The following is a 22,818-nucleotide window of genomic DNA, read 5'->3' as shown; positions in this document are numbered from 1 at the left end:
GCAGATAAATTTGTACATGTAATTTTTTAAAAAAAATTCTTTTTAACGTCAGAGGGAGACAGAAAGAGAGAGTGAGTAAGCTCTCATTGGCTGTTTCCCTCCCCATAAGGTGGCAACAGCCACAACTGGGCCAGGCCAAAGCCAGGAGCCGGTAGCTTCATCGGGGTCTCCCACCTGGGTGACAGGGGCCCAAACACTTGGGTTATCCTCTGCTGCTTTCCCAAGCCATTAGCAGGGAGCTGGAGGGGAAGTAGAGCAGCTGGGACTTGAACTGGTGCCCGTATGAGATGTCGGTGGTGTCTCCGGCTACAGCTTTACCCACTACGCCACAGTGCCACCCTGTTATTCTTTTTTGAAGAACTGAAAACAACATTTCATTTATCCTGGACTGACATTGTTTTTCCCTTTCAGATTCAGTGAATTATTTTCAAACTTACAGAAAAATAACCCCCTGGAAAATGGCTTCTTCTGGATAGACAACTTGGTCATGCTTCCTAACTTTCTCTCTCACTGTCTAACTGTGCCTGTCAAAAAATTTTTTTTTAAAAATGAAAATAAAGTATATATACACATAAATGACATAGAGGATACATATACACTGTGTTGTGTAATTTAGCAAAAGACTCCCAGGAGCTTGTGAATGAGGGAAAAGGCAGCTGGATACAAGAAGCATTGGAGAAGTGAGGGGTGACGGCCTCAGCTAAGAGACTGTGGAAGGAGGGAAACAGGTGCTCTACTGGGCAGGAGGGACCACACCTCGGTGGAGATACCTGCAGGGGGCGCTGTGCATCCTCAGCCGCTGAAGCTCTCACGGCCTTCCACGTGGTCCTTCCCAGCATTGTCCAACTCTAAGTAGGAAAAATACATTTAAAATTAGCATATACAGTAATTGAACGTTGCACTTAAATCACACATGGCTAATATACAAATAGAATATAAAATATGTTTAGTAATAACATAGTAGTTTGGAGTTTGGTCAACATTCTCTGTTTTCTGCAGCATTTTAGACTTTGGAAAAATGATTTCTTGGTGTGGAATGATTATCAATTTTCCTTTACGAACTTTTAAAAACACAAACCAAAGGACTAAAACTACTTACATGCTCTCAAATTAGTGTCACAACAAACCATGTCTACACTGAGAATTCCATATCAGTTTTGCCTGGTCAAGTCTGAATCTTCATCAAAAGCAAATTTTTCTTAATTTTAAAAAGAATGTCTTATATTGCTTGTGGGAATAAGTTTTCTCTTCCATTTATCTTTTTAGTTTCTCCTTGTGTGTGATTGAATTTTAAAAATATAATTAGTCAACCTTCTAGAATTATCACTATAGCTTGAATCTTGCAATATTTTTCTTTTTCTTTTTCTTTTTTTTTTTTTTTGGACAGGCAGAGTGGACAGTGAGAGAGAGAGACAGAGAGAAGGGTCTTCCTTTTCTGTTGGTTCACCCCCCAATGGCCACTGTGGCCGGCGCACTGCGCTGATCGAAGCCAGGAGCCAGGTGCTTCTCCTGGTTTCCCATGCGAGTGCAGGGCCCAAGGATTTGGACCATCCTCTACTGCACTCCTGGGCCATAGCAGAGAGCTGGCCTGGAAGAGGAGCAACTGGGACAGAACCGGCGCTCCGACCAGGACTAGAACCTGGTGTGCTGGCACCGCAGGTGGAGGATTAGCCTATTGAGCCGCGGCGCCGGCCTTGAGTCTTGCAATATTTTATGATCCTTTGCCATTTTATGAAACACAATTTTTTCTTAAGCTTTTTTCTATGTTGTATTAATTGTTTATTGACAGTTTGTTTGCCCAGTTGCTTCTCTTTAAGAAAAGAAAAGATTTATTTTATTCATTTGAAAAGTAGAGTGACAGGCAGACAGAGTCACTCCCCAAATGTCTGCAATGGCTGGGGCTGAGCTAGACCAAAGCCAGGAGCCTGGAACTCCATCCTAGTCTCCCAGGGGCCCAAGCATTCAGGGCATCTTCCACTGCCTTCCTGGGTGCAGTAGCATGGAGCTAGGCTGAAAGTGGAGCAGCCGGGATTCAAACCTTCACTCATTAAGGGTTGGAGGTATCACAGGTGGTGGCTTAATCCACTGCATTACAATGTTGGTTCTTCCCTGTTGCTTCTTTAAGAAAAAAATGTTATTTGACAGGCAAAAAGATAGAGAGAGGGAGAGACAGAGAGAGATAGAGGGAGAGACAGAGAGCGAGAGAGACATAGAGACAGACACAGAGACACATAGACAGATCTTGAATCTTCCGGTTCACGCCCCTCATGCCCAGGGCTGGACCAGACTGAAGCTGGAACTCAGGAACTCAGTCGTGGTATCCCACAGGCATGGCGGGGACCCGAGCACTTGAACCATCTCTTCCTGTTTCCATGCGTGTGTCAGCAGGAGGCCTGAATGGGAAGCAGAGCCAGGACTCAAACCCAGTCAACTTAGAACACGGGACACGGGTGTCTTAACTGCCAAACCACTTGCTTCTTTCAGTAGTTGTTCGATTCTTGGAATGATTTGATATTTTTGATTTGATAGTTCCCTTTTGTTCTTTCTGAACTGTGCTGCCTTGCTTTTGATCTTTTGTTTGCTTAGTCTTTACTTGACCCCTCCTATCTCTTATTTTGGTTCTTGTTTGAAAGACACATTATAATTTAAATACGTTCACTCTTGTTTGCTTGCTTTTGTTGCCTTTCATAACTGTTGGTTTGCGTTGTTGCTGTCGGTGTTACTTTCCTAGTGGAATTTGGTCATGTTTTGGGTTTGTTTTCCATGTCCGTTGCTTCCTTTTAAGATCTCTGGAGAGAACACACGGTGCACTGGCTGCACATGCTGATTACAGCCTTTTGTGACGTGGAGGTGTTCTGGATCGTCTCTGAGACTGTGGCAATCAGAATGATGATGGGTCGGATTGTAGCTTGGGGTTACGATTTCCAAATAATTGCTGCTAACTCATTCCGTTTGGAGTATTCTTTAAAAGAAAGCCTTATTTTACACCTTCCTTTATGTATGTTTTGTAATAAAAATGTTTAAACATACATGAAATTCCATGGTGTGCATGGTGGTCATGAAGCCTAGTGGTTGAGCTACCTACATCCCACACTGGAGTGCCTGTTTTTTTTTTTTTTTTTTTTTTTTTTTTTTTTTTGACAGGTAGAGTGGACAGTGAGAGAGACAGAGAGAAAGGTTTTCCTTTTTTTCCGTTTGTTCACCCTCCAATGGCCGCTGCGGCCAGCGCACCGCACTGATCTGAAGGCAGGAGCCAGGTGCTTATCCTGGTCTCACATGGGGTGCAGGGCCCAAGGACTCGGGCCATCCTCCACTGCACTCCCGGGCACAGCAGAGAGCTGGCCTGGAAGAGGAGCAACTGGGACAGAATCTGACGCCCGTCCAGGGAGCAGGACTAGAACCCGATGTGCCGGCGTCGCAGGCAGAGGATTAGCCTATTGAGCTGTGGCGCCGGCCAGAATGCCTGGTTTTGATAACTGGTTCCACTCCTGATTCCAACTTCCAGCAAATGCAGTGATAACTCGTGTAGCTGGATTCCTGCCACTCATAAGGGAGACCTGAATTGTAGTCCCAGATCCTGGTTTCAGCCTGGCTCACATCCAATCTTTGTGGGGATTTGGAGGAGTAAATCAGTGGATGGGAGCATGGTTCTGTCTCTGTACCTGTCAAATAAATTCTTAAAAATTATACAGTCAACACTTGTGTATATCAGCTAGAGTCTACAATTAACCATTTGATAGCTTATTCATGTATCTGTCAATTTATCCAGCCTTCCAGCCAGTCTTCATCCATCTGTACTGTTTTAGATGCATTTCAATGTATGATGCATGGATTTGTACACATTTCCCCCAAGCACCTCACACTGCACGGCACTGCTAGAGTTCACTGCCTGTTTTCTGACTTCTTACCCCAAGGAACCTTGGCACATCCATCCTTGGAGGATTTAACTGTAGTTCTCTGGAGAGAAAGTTTAGCAGTTGCGAAGCTGATAGCCACCCCTTCTTCCCCTCCTTCCACTCTCTCTGCATCAATAAGCAGCTTCTTAATTTTTCCCCCGGTATTTTCCTTTTTCCCATTTCCACCTGACTTATCTCACCACTCAGATAAGACAAGGAGGCTGCAAGGGCACTGAGCCCCCAGAAGTTTTCACAGCCTTGCTTGCTGCCTCAGGGAGGGCAATTTCCTTTGGAGGATTTCTGCCCTGTTGAGATCTACGCAGGCATGAATTGACTTGGGAGCCCCCCAGTGCCCCAAGTCCCCCCATTCTCTACCCTCCTCCACAACCCCAAATATATTTCCAATTTTAGTGCAACCACTGCCTTTCTTATAGGGTGGATCAGATGTCATTGTGATTAAAACGTTGTCTTTGAGATATTTCTTTGTTTGGCTGTTCTGCCTAAGATTTGCCATTTTCTTAAATAGAGCAGGAAAGCAATGTTTTTACTGAGCTGTGTTTCACCAAAGGCTTGCAGGCAATTTTACTTTTAGACCAAAACAGTTCTCCAGTTCCCTTTCGCATATGGTATGGCTGATCCCTTACACTATTGATCAAGTCAATCAAATAGATAGGCTACCTGCAAGGATTCTGGGGTAAAAATGCACTAGGACTCGGGTGAGCTAGCAGTTAGGACACCAGTTGGCACACCCACCCCTCACATCAAAGTGCCTGTGCTCGAATTCTGACTCCGTTCCTAATTCCAGCTTCCTGCTGAAGAGGCTGTGGTGATGGCTCAAGGACTTGGGTTCCTGCCAGCCACACGGGAGACCTGGATGGAGGCCTTGACTCCCTGCTTTGGAACCAGCTGGGTGCTGTTGTAGTCTTTTAGGGAGTGAACCAGTGCATTGCAGCTCTGTTTGTCTCTCTAATTAGTAAACAAATTACAAAAAAAAAAAGTCTTTTTAAAAATGCACTAGGATTGAATTAAGTTTTATTCATCTGTTAGGATAGAACCTTGGGCAAATATGTAAACTTCTTGATTCAGCTTCCTCATTGTAAAAGATGGATGATATTGATTTTTGTAAGAATTTTCACAAAAACCCTTTGTAGTATCAAACAGAAAAATCTGATTTGAAATAGCTTCCTTTTTTTAAAAAAAAAGAATGTTCATTCTGCTTTGTTGAATTTTTTAATTAATTTATTTTATTTGAAAGAGTTACAGAGAGGCAGAGGCGGGGGGGGGGGGGGGGCGGGGGGGGGCAGGGTCTTCCTTCTGCTGTTTCACTCCCCAGATGTCCACAATGGCCAGAGCTGTGTGGAGCCCAAGCCAGGAGTCAGCTTCTTCCCTCCAGGCAAGCACTTGGGCCATCTTCAGCTACTTTCCAAGGTCATGGCAGAGAGCTGGATGAGAGAGGCAGGGCTTGGACTGGTGCCCATATGGGATGCCGGCACTGCAGGTGGTGACTTTATCCACTACACCACAGTGCCAGCCCCTCAAAATAGGCTTCTAAAAATAGTTTTTTCCCACCCCTGTATTTTGGAGGAATTCTTCTATGTATAGATAAAAGTCTCAATCATATATTTAACACCAGAAAAGAATAAAATATGCTATCTTAAGAGGATTGAATTAGAATTTTAAACAAAGTAAGAGAATTGACATATTTTTTGAGTCTGAATCCTTCAGTCTCAGAACTTAGATGGTCTTCTTATTTGTTAAATCTAATTTGTTACATTCAAGAGAGTTTTGTAATTTGCTTGGTTTTTGGCATATTCTGGTTATGCCTGACTATTGATATATATTTTTGAGTACTTTATTTTCCTTGATGACTTGTTTTCTTATCATTGACTTATTAAGGGCTACAATTTTGAGTATTTGAGACTAATTCATTATAAATATTTTATAACAGATTCGAAATTGATTTTCCTTTTTAGTTGGAGACTCTTTACTGTATAAGATGGAATTTCAGAATGTGTTCAAGACTTCCTTCATGACGCCGTAAGATCAACACATACGTTTTGTTTTTACGCTGACATGAATGAAAACTTTCCCATTATTGATGAAGGGCTCTAGTTTATTGCTGCCGTATCCTAATGCATGTTTGTTAATGGTGTAGGCCAAATCTGCTGTGCCTCACTAAGATGCTGTATGATGAAGCTTCAGGGCTGACATACATGAGTGACGTCTTAGAGTCAAATGTCAGAAATGGAAACTTCTCCTTGGAGCTGTGTCAACACCAGAGCTGCAGTTACATCATTCCAGTCAGTAGACATCCTATGAGAATATATTTTCTTATCTATACTAGTGCAGTATAGATATACTATACTATAGAACTATATATACTACATAGTGCAGTATATCTATACTATACCATCTTTCTTTTGATTAATTTTTCTTAATTTGACCATTTTCATGCCTTCATTATACTAGCATTTAAATTTCATACATGAAATTTTTTACGTTCTAGTGGAAACACACCAGAGAATACTTAATGTAATTTCTGAGGTAATTATATTACATTTTTATCATAGTATTTTGCAGTTTCTATTTTTCCTATTTTTATGGCCTCTCTACTATTTTCCACATTTAGCACATCTCTATGTTTCTTTTTATTTGCAAGTCTTTTCCCTTTGTTTTTTTAAGATTTATTTATTTTATTTGAAAGGCAGAGTTACAGAGTGGCAGAGAGGGGGAGAGAGAGAGAGAGAGGGAGGGAGAAAGTCTTCTATCTGCTGGTTCACTCCCCAAATGGCTGGAGCTGTGCCAATCCGAAGCCAGGAGCCAGGAGCTTCCTCCAGGTCTCCCACATGGGTACAGGGGCCCAAGGACTTGGGCCATCTTCTACTGCTTTCCCAGGCCTTAGCAGAGAGCTGGATCAAAAGTGGAGCAGCCGGGACTAGAACTAGCACCCATATGGGATGGTGGCACTGCAGGAGGCGGCTTTACCCTCTAAGCCAAGCACTGGCCCTTTGTTTCTGCCTTATAACCGTAAGAGCTTGACTTTGTTGTTGGAAATCATCAAATAAGGCTTTTTCCCCCTCTTTTTCTCTTCCAGCTTCAGTCAAAATCTGTATTTCCGCAGCCTTATTCTGGGAGCGTGATGTTTTCCTAGTTTACACAAGAACACAGTGCCTTTCAGGTGTCCTACTTGTAAGCCAGGGTCTCTGCTAAGATCTCTGGGCTGTGATAACCCCTGTCTTCGTCTTCTGCCCTCTCCTTAGAAGTCACCACTGGGCTGCCTGGACTTTATTTTTCTGCTTACAAACCTCAGGAAAGTGGGCAGATGTGTGCAAGGCTGGGCAATGTAATATTCGCACTAGAAAGGAAGTATGGCAACACAGGTCCAAATCTCCCTGGGCATCTGCTAGATACTGTTGGCCCCACTCCTCTGTGATGCTTTGCTTATTTCTTTGATGGGATTTATTGCTCTCCAGCATTTACCAGGTATTGATAGAAGGATGACTATGATTAACTCTTTTTTTTTGTCTAGTCGTAATTTATTTAGCTAAATGGCAAAGCTGTACAGAGCAGTGTCAGCCCCAGGAAAAGCCATCGCAAAGAGACAGTTGGTAATAGGTGGTATTATGAGATATAAGTGTCTCTCCTGTAGCATGACCATCTTCCATATGTACAGACAAGTGAGATCAGAGTCTATCATTTATAGCTTCAAAGCACTGCCTGTGAGTGCTAAGAATAAATGTAGTAAATGAACATGGAAATCTATTTTCTCATCACAACGTTATTTCCAATCCAGAATTGCTGTTTATCATTAGGAGAAGCAAATATTATCCTCAGATTAAAGCTAGTGTTGTTGCTTTTTTTTATTTCTTTGTAAACCCAGGACCTGATAAAGCTTATGAGATCTCTACATGAGTATTATTAGTCTGTTGGGGCTGCCATAACAGAATTCCAGAGGTTGGACAGCTTAGACAATAGAAGTGCATTATTCCCGGAGTTCCAGAGGCTGAAAGCCCAAGGTCAAGGCTGCGGCAGGTTGCTGTCTCCTGAGGCCTTTCTCATTGGCGCTTGAAGATGGCCATCTGATCCTGCCATGGCCCTCCTCTGTGCACTCACCTCCCTGCTGTCTCCTTATAAGGACAACGTCCCGTCCGATCTGATGGGATCTTCATCCTTACACCTCATCACCTTGGTGACCTCCTTATAGAGCCTGTTTCCAAGTGCAGTCACCTGGAGAGTCAGGGTTCCCATAAGCGAATTGGTCCTTGCTGTGAAGATGAGATGAAATAGCTCTCCTATGTTTGAAGCTCTGTTACCTCTACCAGTTTCTTCGGTAGCTCTGTGTGGCAGACACTGCATTCCGATGGCATATTTAGATATTCAGTTGTCTGAGTGATGCCTGCTGTGTCTTGTTTTCCATCCTAGGCTAAGGTCATTCATTGCTCAGTGGGAACACTGAGTGAGAGAAAACAAGTTTCCAGGAAGACAAGGAATGGCCTGCAGGCACTGCTGAGCCTCTGCAGGAAAGGGGTTTCTGCTTGGGGGATGGGGCTGAGGGCAGGTGTAATCCTTAACTTGTGCTTGCAAATCAAGGGAGCACTCACAACAAACAAGGGTCATTGTCTTAACGATGGGGCCATTGTTTTTGTTTATTAAGAAATTAAATAAAGTTGTAAACACTTTCTGAAATCTACTGCTCTATCAACAATAATGAATCCAATTCCAATTTTATGAGATGCTGTAGGGAAAAAAAGATAAAAGCTACCACAAGGGGGCGTCATTGTGGTGCAGTGGGTTAACTTACTGCTTGTGACCCCAGCATCCCATATTGGAGCATTGCTTCTGATCCAGCTCCCTGCCAATGTCCCAGAGAAGACAGCGGAAGATGGCGCAAGTCCTTGGGAAACATGGATGAATTCCTGACCACTGGCTTCAGCTTGGCCCAGCCTCATTTGTTGTGGCCACTTGGGAAGTGAACAGTGGCTGGAAGATCTCTCTCTCCTCCCCAAACCCTCTCCCTTTCAAATATATAAATAAATCTTTAAAAACATAACCACAAGCTGAAGGGTTTCCAAAGCACAGGTGCTGCAGGATTACCAGGCCAGCCAACCTCTGTCCAAAGTTATCAGGTCTGCCAGAGGCATCTGGAGCGTGCATGTTGCCATATAACAAGTCCTGTGATCCAGCCTCAAGCCTTGAATGGATCCATGTTTGAAGTCTCAGTCTGGTCCTCCTTTGTTATTGTCACAAAGCCACCATGGGCCCAGCATGACTCACTGGAGCTGGTAGTGTGCTCTCAGGAAGGGCCAGGAAGAGCACTAATACCAGCTATGGATGTCAAGAATATTTTGATTGGATATAATGTTGGTTTGGAGTTCACTCAGAATATTTGGAGGCTTGCAGTCATTTGACCTGAGTTAAAGCACTCCTGTCCCACACCAGAGTTCCTGGGTTCAGTTCCCAGCTCCATTCTTGACTCTGGTTTCCTGCTAATGCAGACCATGAGACGTAACAGGTAATGACTGGGTTCTGGCCACCCACGTGAGAAATCTGGATGAAGTTTCTGGATCCTGGCTTTGGCTGAAGATGGGGCTGTTGCTGGCATCTTATGAGTGAAACAATGGAAGAACACTTTCTCTGCCTGTTCTCTCTCTTATTCTCTGTCTCTTGGCCTCACAAATATACAAGAAAAAATTTTAAAAAATCTGTTGGAGGCATATAAGTTTTGAAATTTGTACCCTTCCTTCTCTGCCTGGCTTCAGATAACACTCAACTTTTCCAAAATATAGAACACAAGGAATTAATTCCTTCCTAAACCTATATATATATATATATATATATATACATATATATATATGTATATATATATATATAAAGATTTTATTTATTTATTTATTTGAAAGGCAGAGTTACAAAGAAAGGTTGGGGGAGAGAGGGCATGCTTTTCCATCTGCTGTTTCACTCCCCAAATAGCCTTAATGGCTGGAACTGGGCCAGGCCAAAGCTGGGAGCCTGGGACTCCATCCGGGTCTGCCGTGCACACTGGTGCAAGGGTCCAAGTACTTGGGCTGTTTCCCATTGCTCTCCCAGGCACATCAGTAGGGAGCTGGATCAGAATTAGAACAACCACAACTCTGACTGGTGCCCATATGGGATGCTGGTGTTACAGGGAGTAGCTGAACACCCTGTACCACACTGCCAGCCCCCACACTTCCTTATTTATCTTGCAGTGGAAATAGTGAAAAAAATTGTGATATGTTAAAGAAAGGAAGGGTCATAATTGCAGAGACAAATCCTTGAAGTCTCTTTATGCTAAGATCTGCTTGGGAACACATCTTCCTCAGAAACACCAATTACCTTGCATTTAGAACTAGAAATATCAGAAAGCACACAACCACCGATAGCCGGACAATAACTGTCAACATGCATTGAGACCGGTTGCCGTGGCTCAATAGGCTAATCCTCCGCCTTGCGGCGCCAGCACACCGGGTTCTAGTCCCGGTCGGGCTGCCGGATTCTGTCCCGGTTGCCCCTCTTCCAGGCCTGCTCTCTGCTGTGGCCCCGGGAAGGCAGTGGAGGATGGCCCAAGTCCTTGGGCCCTGCACCCCATGTGAGACCAGGATAAGCACCTGGCTCCTGCCTTCGGATCAGCGCGGTGCACCGGCAGCAGCATGCTGGCCATGGCAGCCATTGGAGGGTGAACCAACGGCAAAAAGGAAGACCTTTCTCTCTGTCTCTCTCTCTCTCACTGTCCATTCTGCCTGTCAAAAAAAAAATCCGTTGATTGGATGCTTGCAAGATTGTTCTGAAATGAGAATGTTGACAAGGAACCCGGCTCCTAGACTCACTCTGTGTAGTGTGAGTTTCTGGGCTAGATACTTCCTGTGACCCAGCTCATTCTAGAATCCTACAACTTCTCAGTTGCAATTTCTCACAGTTTATGGTCTTGTAAACTTAAAACATTACCCAAAAATGAACTCTCAGTTAGAAAAATGGGACCAACCTGTCAATCAAGCTCTAAACTAGCAAGTTTTTTTTCCTCAACATTTATATACAAGATTAAACCTCATGTTATGATAATAATATTATTATTACCAAGCAGTGCAGTCTCCGAGATTACCTTGGAATATCATAGTGATGAAGACTATGAATAAGTGCATGGTAAGATCCCAGAGAAGTACTCATGAGTTTTGCTTTAAATAAGGCTGACCTGAAAATTTGCTTAACAGGCTGGTGATGTGGCATATCAGGTGAAGTTGCTGTCTGTGATACTAGCATGCATGTGGGTGCTGGTTTGCATCCAGGCTGCTCCATTTCTGACCCAATTCTCTGCTAATGCTTGGGGAAAGTAGAAGATGGCCCAGGTGCTTGGGCTCCTGCTACCCATGTGGGAAACCTGGAAAAGCTCTTGGTTCCTGGCTTTGGTCCTGTTTCTAACTCTGACTTTTAAATAAATAAACAGATTTATAAAAAAAAAAGAAAATTATTTTAAGCTCCATTAGTTGGGGCAGGAATTCTGAACAATCAATCATCTAAGAGCCTTCTTTGAATTGTTTTTGAAGAGCTGTTAGTTGCCTCCCAGAAATCAGAAACCCAGGAATATATTAGGGCACAGATCCTAGTAATGTTCTTCCTGGATCCTCTTTTATTATTCTGAGTAAACTGTACATACAACTGAACATCAGTTAAGATCAAGGAATCAGAATATGCCATCCACAAATGCGCCACTTTGACGTAAGGATTATTTTAACCTGAAGACAACTGAGAATCGACGGATACAAGAAGTCTTTGTCTTTCCCTTACCTGCCTAAAAGAAGGGCACAAGTTTCCCTTCGTCAATGTGCCTCCCAAATTGTATGCAAGCCACCAAGTTCAAGTGCTTCTTTGAGAACCACTTCTTTTCTGCCAACTGTCATATACATGGCGATTGTTAAAATGTGCCTATTTCCAGGGGTGATTCTGTCTCTTCCTTCCCTCTTCACAGGCCTCCAGATATTGGGAGGTGGCAGAATTTTTTTTCCACCTTGACAAACAACAGCCTCGGGGACATCAGGGTATAGGGAAGCTACTAAAGTCTTTAAAGTTTTCAATGACATTCTTGCAGTATTCCTTTGCACACAAATTTTTGGGAATACAGGAGAAAGAACTTAGATTTTTGAAGGCTCTTTTTCCCATCCAATCTACTATCCTCAAAGTAGATATTAGTGTCCCTAATATATCCATGGAGTTTAGAGAGTTTAGTGACCTGCCCAAGGACACACAGGTGTCCCTTTCTTAGCCCAAGCTCTTTCTAGTCCATCACACTTTCTCCTTCTTGCAAGTGCTTTAACTAGCACTTCTGTCTCTGCGGGTCCAGTGCAGGCTTGGGGGAATGTGTGTGGACTTGACTGCCTACACCTTACCTGGATGTTCCCTTTGGGTCCAACAGTCTATACCTTGAATGAGTGACTTGAGTAAGTGGCGATTTAATGTTGGTCTTTTCCAGGTTGTGTTATACAATGATTGGCCAGAATTGTAATATTAAACTTAAAGCAACCATAAATCAAATTCCTTTAGCGTATGCTCTGGGTTTGCATGTTTGCACCAGGAGTCTTTTAAGGCAAGCCTCCCCCTCTACCCCAAATCTTCAGCCTGCTTTTGTTTGAAAAGCTGAGTATCTTGTACTATGAATTTATACATCTGTTCACTCTGTGGCTCTATAACTTTCTAGTGAATAATGCATTAAGCTTGTCTGGGTTCCATATGATTGCCAGATGATACTGGCCATGCTACCTTCGTGTTCATTTCTCCTCTGATTTTGATGGATATCCTATCTTCAACTCCCCTCTCCAGGAAAAAATTTCTCTCCAGTAAAATCTTTTCTTAAAGGAACACTCAAAAATTCAGCATCTGTTCCAGCCTCCAAACACCACCTGCTGTCCTGACTGTTAACTTTCTGTCACGGGATAACAGTTCCATATATTCAGTTCTTTCTTGAAATACCTCGTGTGTGAAATAATGCTGCATTCCAGTAGTTGAAGCCATGAAGACATATGGATTTTACGCGTGCTTTTGTGCATCGATTTCTGGACTAATCAATCTTAATTCTGACATTTCTGCATTCAGCGTATGCTTCCAACTCAGAAATCTCTTAAATTATGGGAACAGTTCTGCAAGACGATATGACATATAAAACCAAAGTTATTTAGATTAGATCACATAGCAAAAACATATTTTGGCCCATAAAATAATTTCCTTTCAAATTCCTTTGCAGGGTGGTAATCTGCTAGTATCATTATATTTTACAGAATTTGGGAGAACGATCTAAGCAGTGTCAGTCAAGAGACACGGATGCTGGAAAGTTTTGAATGCTTCATCTTTGGATGAATGAGGGTTCATGGCCTGACTGAACAGGCGGAGGAGCCTGAGGACAGGTGGAGATCAAAGTGAGGACCAAGCCCTTCCAGGGGCACGGGCTGGGGCTAATTGCAGATGCTGAACCAGCTAGCAGAGGCTGAGTTCTCATGAAGGGCACTCACTCAATGATCAAAGGTCCTCTAAAGCCCAGTGTGGGAGCATCCTGACAGGCGGGCAGAATGGAGGGGTCAACCACCAGAATAAATAGGATCAAAGGTGGAGTCAGACAGTGTCTGGTTGACGAGAGAAAAATACCCATGTTCAGAGTCTATTGTGGTAGATGTGGAAGCGTGCAGTGCAGATGTGTCATGCATGTGGCTGTGTATTGTGTGCATGTGGGAGCGTGTGTGTGCACGTGGGTGTGTGTGGTGTAGTTGTGTGGGGTTTGATGTTCAAGTGTGGATGTGGCTTCCTTTGTATATGTGTTACTACCTTGTCAATAAGACCAAGAAAAATAAAACAAAAAAGCATTGAAGATACAACCCAAGTGACCCAATAGATGGTCCAAGGTTTGGTTCAGACCTTAGCTAACAAAAGGCATGAGGTTGTTGAAGCTCTTCTTGTCTGATGCCCAGGTGAGAGATTGGAAAGGGGTTGATCTTGTTAGAGGAGTGGATCTTGCTGAGGGAGGGACTGTGCTGAGAAGTGGGAACGGGTTAACTGCTGGAGACAGAACCGTGGGCAGGCCTGATCATCACCACTTCCTTCTCCTCAATGGTCAAATAGGACTATGATTGTCTCTAAAGCACCTCATGATCCAACCTTCATCGCTATGATACCAAGGCAAAGCCATCTCTGACATTATTTTGTGGGCATTGGATAAAATTTGATTGGTTATACAAGGAATGTTTAGAACTTCCTATAATAGAATAGTAAAATAGATGAACCTTCAAATTATGAAAACATGCTAAAGCACTGCGGCAATGGAACCTGTCAACTTGTAGAAATAAACAATAATTGTATTGGAATTGTATTGGAATCCCCTGGCACATTTCTTTCTTTCTTTCTTTCTTTCTTTCTTTCTTTCTTTCTTTCTTTCTTTCTTTCTTTCTTTCTTTCTGACAGGCAGAGTGGACAGTGAGAGAGAGAGAAACAGAGAGAAAGGTCTTCCTTTGCCGTTGGTTCACCCTCCAATGGCTGCCATGGCCAGCATGCTGCTGCCAGTGCACCGCGCTGATCCGAAGGCAGGAGCCAGGTGCTTATCCTGGTCTCACATGGGGTGCAGGGCCCAAGGACTTGGGCCATCCTCCACTGCACTCCCGGGCCATAGCAGAGAGCTGGCCTGGAAGAGGGGCAACTGGGACAGAATCCAGCGCCCCGACCGGGACTAGAACCCGGTGTGCCAGCGCCGCTAGGCGCCAGCCCCTGGCACATTTCTAACTCCACCATTTGGGGCAAGTCCGATTGAGCATGTCCCAGATTGAACATCTCCTCCCTCTCTTATTCCCACTCTTATATTTAACAGGGATCAATTTTCAGTTAAATTTAAACACCTAAGAATAATTGTGTGTTAATTACAGAGTTCAACCAATAGTACTAGAACAAAAAAATACTAAAAGGGATAAAGTATTAAATTGTACATCAACAGTCAGGACAAGGGCTGATCAAGTCACTGTTTCTCATAGTGCCCATTTCACTTCAACAGGTTTCCCCCTTGGTGCTCAGTTAGTTGTCGCCAATCAGGGAGAATATATGATATTTGTCCCTTTGGGACTGGCTTAATTCACTCAGCATGATGTTTTCCAGATTCCTCCATTTTGTTGCAAATGACCGTGTTTCATTGTTTTTGACTGCTGTATAGTATTCTATAGAGTACATGTCCCATAATTTCTTTATCCAGCCTATTGTTGATGGGCATTTGTGAATTGGGCTGCAATAAACATTAAGGTACAGACAGCTTTTTTGTTTGCCAATTTAATATCCTTTGGGTAAATTCCAAAGAGTGGGATGGCTGGGTTGTATGGTAGGGTTATATTCAGGTTTCTGAGGAATCTCCAGACTGACTCCCATAAAGGCTTAACCAGTTTGCATATACAATCCCATCAAGATTGCATGTACCAATGCCATCTCACTGGTCCAAGTGATGAATTTCAATTCACAATTGATCACACTGATAGGTCTAAGAGTCAAAAGGATCACACAAACATGTCTGTGAATACTAACTGATAGAATAAAAAAGGGAGAGAATGATCCAACATGGGAAGTGTTGAATGGCAGATGTACTAAACAGCACTCTGTCCTCAGAATCAGCCCTTAAGGCACTCGGATCTGGCTGAAGAGCCCATGAGAGTATTGTAGGCATGGAAAGCCAAGATACCATGGAAAAGAAAAAAAAGAAGACCTAAATGAAAGATCTCTGTGAGTGAGATCCCAATAGAAAGAATGGGGCCATCAAAGAAGGAGGTACCTTTCTCTGAAGGGAGGAGAGAACTTCCACTTTGACTATGACCTTGTCTAAATAAGATCAAAGTCAGCGAACTCAAGAGGCTTCCATAGCCTTGGAAACTCATGACTAGAGCATAGGGAGATTTCTGACGCCATAAACAAGAGTGTCAAATTGTTAAGTCAACAACAGGAGTCACTGTGCACTTACTCTTTATGTGGGATCTCTGTCCTTAATGTGTTGTACAATGTGAATTAATGCTATAACTAGTACTCAAACAGTATTTTACATTTTGTTTTTCTGTGTGGGTGCAAACTGATGAAATCTTTACTTAATATATACTAAATCGATCTTCTGTATATAAAGATAATTGAAAATGAATCTTGATGTGAATGGAATGGGAGAGGGAGTGGGAGATGGGAGGGCTGCAAGTGGAGGGAAATTATGGGGGGAAGCCATTGTAATCCATAAACTGTACTTTGGAAATTTATATTTACTGAATAAAAGTTTTAAAAAAAGAACTAAACAATAATTAAGTAAGGGATCAGGCACAATGCGGGACTTAAAGAGGTAGGAGGCACATGAGAACATTGCTGCCCTTTTTCTGAGACTAATTAGATCTCAGTTATAACTAAACAATCTAACAAAAGCAGAATAAATTTATATCCTTTGCTGTCAAATTCTAACAGACCCACAACTTTGAAAAAATGGTAAAATAGTCTTGGATTAAGAAATTTACTACGAACAACCTCAATAATTATTTTGTCTATCCAACTTCACAAATTGATAGGAGCTTTTGAGTAGTTTCCTTTTGGTTGTGTTGTAGGTTAGCAAGTTTATTTTCAGACTTGATTGCTTCTTAAGAGTGGTAAATTTGCCACTTATCTCACTTGGGTACCATTAAAATAACCTGATTTTAATAGTTATATTAAAATTGGCTTAGGACTATTTTAAAAACATGCATTTCTAAGCATAAAAAAGGAACAAAATATAACAGGAAGACCTTCAAGATTTAGACAGCTCCATTTGATATTTTCAGATGCCCATCCATACATTTTGAGCAGTGTCAAGACAAGTATTTTTCTTGATCAGTTCCCTTGACCCTAATTATTTTGTTTTCCTGGTTTGAAGTTTCAACTGAAGTTCTTGCAGGCTTCTCCATGAAATGCACTCTGTGTTGTTAAGACAAACGCAGGGTTATTATGAGGCAGCAGAAGCCCCTGTCATACCTTGGGTGGAAGAGGTAAAAATCCTTTCCAGTTCACTCCTGGGCCACTGTATTATCTTGGCCATCCTGATTTTATCTCCATTTTATCAAAAGAAGCAAGTAGCTGAATTACAGTTTGTAAGTTCAAGAAAAATAGAATTTAAATAATAATTTTGGTGCAAAACATTTTTCAAATTAATTTTCACAGTATGCATTTTCCATGATCTTTTAAAGGCTCCTCAGATGAGTATGGGAAAAAAATTGATCATGAAGTGGGGTGATATCATCAACTGATCTTCGAGATTCTCAATGTAACGAAGAGTTCAATCTAATTATTAGAAAGAACCTCAAATCATTTTTTCCAACCATTTTTGGTTCCTTACTTTGGGTAACTTATCTGTTTAATACACACTTCCTAACTCAAAGAGATCCTTACTGGTAATACATTCAAATGAAGGAGAAAGAGGGACTTGGTTGCTATTAAATTAAATGCTATACTAATAAATGTATACTTTGTCCAACTTATTATTCTTTTTTTAAAAGGATTTAAATTATTTATTTGAAAGTTAGACTTACACAGAAAGAGGAAAGGCATAGAGAGAGAGAGAGAGGCCTTCCATCTGCTGGTTCACTCCCCAATTGCCCACAATGGTCGGAGCTGTACTGATCTGAAGCCAGGAGTCAGGAGCCTCTTTCAGACCTCTTTCAGGTCTCCCACGCAGATGCAGTTGCCCAAGGACTTGGACCATCTTCTACTGCTTTCCCAGGCCATAGCAGAGAGCTGGATCGGAAGTGGAGCAGCCAGGACTCGAACTGGCGCCCACATGGGATGCCAGCACTGCAAGTGGTGGCCTAACCTGCTACACCACAGCACTGGCCCCCACAACTTATTATTCTTTACAATAGGACAGAACAAAGAGTGTTATGGGAACTGCAAAATATTCTTAGAAATCAATTGCATGCAGTGGTCATTTAGTCTGGGAACTGCTTCTGACACAGCCCTCTCTAGGGTCCACATTGCAGCTGTATGTATCTAAGGTTCTATACATCCTATGCAAAGCCAGTGTGCTTAGCCCTGTGTGTTCACTCTCTCTCAAACCTCTACTAACAATTGATCCAGTCTTTATTAACACCTGTTAATATCTAGAAGAGTTATTTTGTCATGGAGCACACTTGAAAACACCATTTAAAATTAGATTTGAATGGCTTATACCTCACAGTCTATGAGTTTATTTCCTAGAGTTGTGTGAGAGAAAAGAATTATTAACCATAATTTTGGTAGTCATGTGTTTCCTAGTGTTTAGTTTTGGTTGCTCCATTTTATTTTCCATAAGAAGAGTAAGAGAAAGGGAGTATGTTTGGTGCTACCTCTACATCCGGCCATGAGTAGCTGGGTCAGAACAGGTGCAGGAACAGTGGGCAAACACTGCTTTGCCAAACGGGAGAGAAGAAAGCAGCAGGTCCCACGGAGAGGTGGTGCCCACTTGATTTATGACCCCAGACAGACAATTAACCAATATGATGGGAAACACTGTTCTCTTTGCTCAAGCTGTCTTGGCTGAAGGAACTTCTGCAGATGCTCCTGTGCACTTGAGGAAAGATTGGCAGAGAAGAGCCCACCTGTTTTCCAGTGGATTCTGTCCTGCCAGACCAAGAAGGAAGACTCCTTTTGAAGTTGTGCCACTTGGGAGTCTGTGACTCTCCTCTCTCCTCTTCCTTCCTTTGGAAAAAAAAAAGAGTGTTTTCAAAGTATCCCTTGATTATTTGAGAGGCACAGAGAGACAGGTAGAGTCAGAACCTTGTCATTCACCGGCTTACTCCCCAAATGCCTGGAATGGCCAGAGCTGGGCTAGGACCAAAGTCAGGAGTTGGAGCCAGAAATTGAATGCTGATATGGATATGGGATCTTAACTGCTAGGCTAAATGCCTGCTGCAAAAGTGGTTTATGTAATTGGGAGGACAGCAGAGGTCTGAGCTGATGGCTGGGCATGATAGACCTGTTTAAGGACCCAGCATTGCCCTCCCCTCTGGATCTCTCTGTGGTAGGTTCATAGGTCTGACTCTCTTCTACTGGGTAAACTCTGGGATGAACTCTGTCCCTCGGTGTGGGTTGTGGAGATGGTTTGGAGGGGAGGCCAAGTGTTGTCCTGCCAATTTGTGTATTACCAGGAAAAACAGCTCATCTGGGAAAAGAAAAATAAGTACGCTGAGAGGTTGAATGTCCTCAAACAATATGCTGTCAAACAATATGCTGTCAACTTGGTCCTCAAATAGAAACATCAACAGAATACCAGACATCAGGAGACCTACAAAAACAGGGGACATAAGAACATATTGTCTCTTCATTGTTAGCTTTGAAAATTCTACTCTTTATGGTCAACAGATCTCAAAATCCTGCTCCATTCAGTGGTCTGAATTAGGAGGGGCCATTCCATTTCCATATTACCCAAATCAGATAAACGGCTCATTTTGAAATGTGTTCCCATTTTACTGCATTTTGCCCAACTTCCTTTCATGATGGTATTTCACAGTCACAGCAACAAATACATCTGCCTCTTAGCTCAAAGCCTCCTCTCCCACATCTCAAACTAAGCAACAACCCTAATGTCAACAGTAAACTTCACATGCAAAAGGGAAAATGTCTAAGTGATCTGACATGTGAAAATGTTTGTAAAAAATAAGAGCTAGGTAAATACAGTGGGATACCTTTCCATGTCAGAAACATCCATCTGTAGAGAGAATTACTCTGGGGCTACTCCTCAAATTGCTAATTTATGTATTCAACAAATATTGATTGAATACCCACCTACTCATGTCAAGTACTGTTAGGCGTTGGAATTACAGAGGTGGATAAAAGAGACAAGACTCCTACCCCAAATTACTGTGATACGGATAGGTCAAAACAATTGAATAAATGCATAGTGTTTCAAGAATCGATAAGAAATGTATGATATATTTAATGTACATGTGGTTTTTTTTTTAAAGATTTATGTATTTATTTGAAAGGCAGAGTTACAGAGAGGCAGAGACAGAGAGAGAGAGAAGTCTTCCATCCGATGGAAGGAGCTTCTTCCAGGTCTCCCACATGGGTGCAGGGGCCCAAGGACTTGGATCATCTTCTACTGCTTTCCCAGGCCATAGCAGAGAGCTGGATCGGAAATGGAGCAGTAGGGACTCAAACTTGTGTCCATATAGGTTGTCCTACACTGCAGGCAGCGGCTTTACCTGCTACGCCATAGCCTGTGGTGTGTGTGTGTGTGTGTGTGTGTGTGTGTGTGAAAGAGACAGAGAGAGAGAGAGAGAGAGAGAGAGAGAGAGAGAGAGAAATAAAAGAAGTCAGACACAGAAGGATCATACTTTACCCCACAGATAGACTAAGCTAACTGTTGTCCTAGAAACCTGGGTGTTTGCTTTTGGAAATGCAGAACATAGCAGGGACCAGTGGGGCCCTGAGGGATCTGTAGTGTTCTCTGTCTTGGCCTGACTTTTTGGTCCCATAGGTGACTTCTTGGTGATAATCCACCCAGCCGGGTGATTACTATTCTGATGTTTTTGTGTATGAGTGCTCTTTTTCATTACAAAGTTTATTTAAAACAAAACAGACAAGCACTTCTGTAGTCCAGACATCTCTTTTTGCCTGGAGGCCACAACTGAAGACCTTTGACAAGAAGCCCGGTGGTATTGGGATAGGCTCCTTTGAGTGTAAGTAAAAATAAATAAATAAAACCATTCCACTCTCAACAAAATCTCACTCTGTGTACTTCAAGCATCAAAAGGAATTTGTTGAGGGTATCAGGATTATAAATCTCAGTGCACAAGTTCAAGTATGCCTGAAATGTCATTTCCCCTTTTGAAACTAATTTCTCTGACATTGTAGCCCTCTGCTAGCCTGCAGCTACCAAGCTACTGTTTCTCCAAGCCTGGGTCTCCCTTCTCAGATTTAACCTAAGAGTGGTGTCCTGGCCCAGCGTAGCTCAGCTCCTCAGAGTGCGCACCCTGCTGGCATCACTTGATGTTCCAGGTCTCTCTTGTCTGGTAGATCTGTAAGCCTGGGTCCATCTTCTTTCTCCCCCAGGCTTGCTCCATGGCACACCGATCTTTGTTTTCCATCCTGACACAAGCTGAGGTCCCAGCAGCTCGTGAAGACTAGCCAGCCTTTCTTTTTTAGCCGCTGTCATTGTCACTGCCTCAGTCACTCTTCTTGGGTCTTGTTTCCCCTGCATTTCCAGATCCTACGAACCAGTCTGAGAGTCTCATCCTCCTGATCCAGGGTTAGTTTTGGGTAGTAGCAGGGGTGGTGGTCAGATGTCTCCCTGTGTGCACATATGTGTTCATGCACGCATACATGTGTGAGGGTATGCACATGTCTTTGTGTGCATGTTTATGTCTTTGGAAAGTGAGGATATCACACATGTACATGTGTGTTTGCCTGTGCATGTGAGGCCACTGCATCTTTGTTCATGTGAGGGAATCACATGTGTATGCATACATGTGTAAGCATATGTGTGGGGATGTATAGTGTATGCATGCGTGAGGGGATTGCATGTGCATGTAGGTATGTATGTATTGTGTGCACATGTGTGTGTGTGTTTGTGGCAGTCAAAACCATCAGCAGCCTCGTCCGCAATGATTTTCCTGATTGTCTTCTCTCCCAAAACAGATGATCTTAATCATGCCTGAAGGAAGATTAGTCTCCAAAATCTATTTTGTATGTTCTGATTTATTGATCTAACATTTTCACAGTCAAAAGACAGAGACCAGCTGACTACGAGCTTTAGTTGAGGTGGATTGGTGGTCAGGGTGTGAAAAATAGCAAGCAGGGTAGAGAATGGGGGACATCTAGGACACTTCTTGTTTAGTTGAAAATTCCTCTGCTCTTCAGGGAGCTCCTGGGGTCTCCCACTGGAGGGCTTTTCCACCCTGCAGGGTGCTCTGCTCTAGCCTCTCCTGGGCTTGAGTTCTCCCCATGAGTTCACATGCATGCATCCTTGACCTTGCCAGCTAATACCAACGCTGCTTCTCCACTGCCCTGCCAGCTTCCCTCTAACAAAAGTGTTTTATGCCTTTGGGGAAGCTGCTCAGGGACTTTCATGCTACTGGTGACAGCTACCTAAACTCAGCAACCAGGGGAGAAATTGATATTCTTCCCATTCTCGGCTAACCCACTATTATCAAGTTTCTCACAGTGAAGAAATGAGATAAAATGCTCCAGGTGCAAACACTGCTTTTAGCAAAAATAATTACGACAGAAACTGTAACTTTAACAGGTGCAGTGATTCGTATTTCACAAAAGCACTCGTCTTCCAAGTCTCACAAAAGACTGCTGGGTTAGGCTGCCCAACAAGCACCACCTCCTGGCTCCCAGGGTCCGTTCTGTCCAGGTGTGTGGTCTGCTGCCGCGGCTGGGGCCCCAGGTGTGAGTCTCACTTCAGGGAACTGGTCATGTTGATGCTTCCCCTCTCCCCACGGAACAGTTGGAGCATGGGGAAGGGACCCCAGTTTCAGCCAACAAGAAACATAACAGACCAGCAAGAAGGTGCCACCCTCCTGTTTTTTGGGGGGAGTTGTTGCGTGGGATGGGATTTGGGGGGCTGGTGCAGCCATCTTGTTATGGCTGTAAAGGCAGAGCTGAAAGCTAGGAGGGCTTCCTTCTGTGTCATCAGTTTGCTGTGTAGTTTGCCAGTTCTAGAAGCACCTAAGATCTCACTTCTGCTTAGGCGAGACAATAACTCATTCTATTATCTTTGGGCTGGGCTTACGTTAGGGACTGTTGAAGTCACTCTCAATGCCATTTGAGATAAGAGTGCTAAGGTTCAGAGAGCTGCAAGGACATGGCCAGCACTGCACAGGTGCTAGCTGGCACTTTTCAAATTCAAGACTGGACTTACGATGCCACATCTCAGAGGCCAGTGACCTTTTTATGAAGTCACAGAGCTTTC

This window comes from Lepus europaeus, chromosome 13 (assembly GCF_033115175.1).
Source record: "Lepus europaeus isolate LE1 chromosome 13, mLepTim1.pri, whole genome shotgun sequence".
Classification (NCBI taxonomy): Eukaryota; Metazoa; Chordata; class Mammalia; order Lagomorpha; family Leporidae; genus Lepus; species Lepus europaeus.
This window is presented reverse-complemented; position numbering follows the sequence as displayed.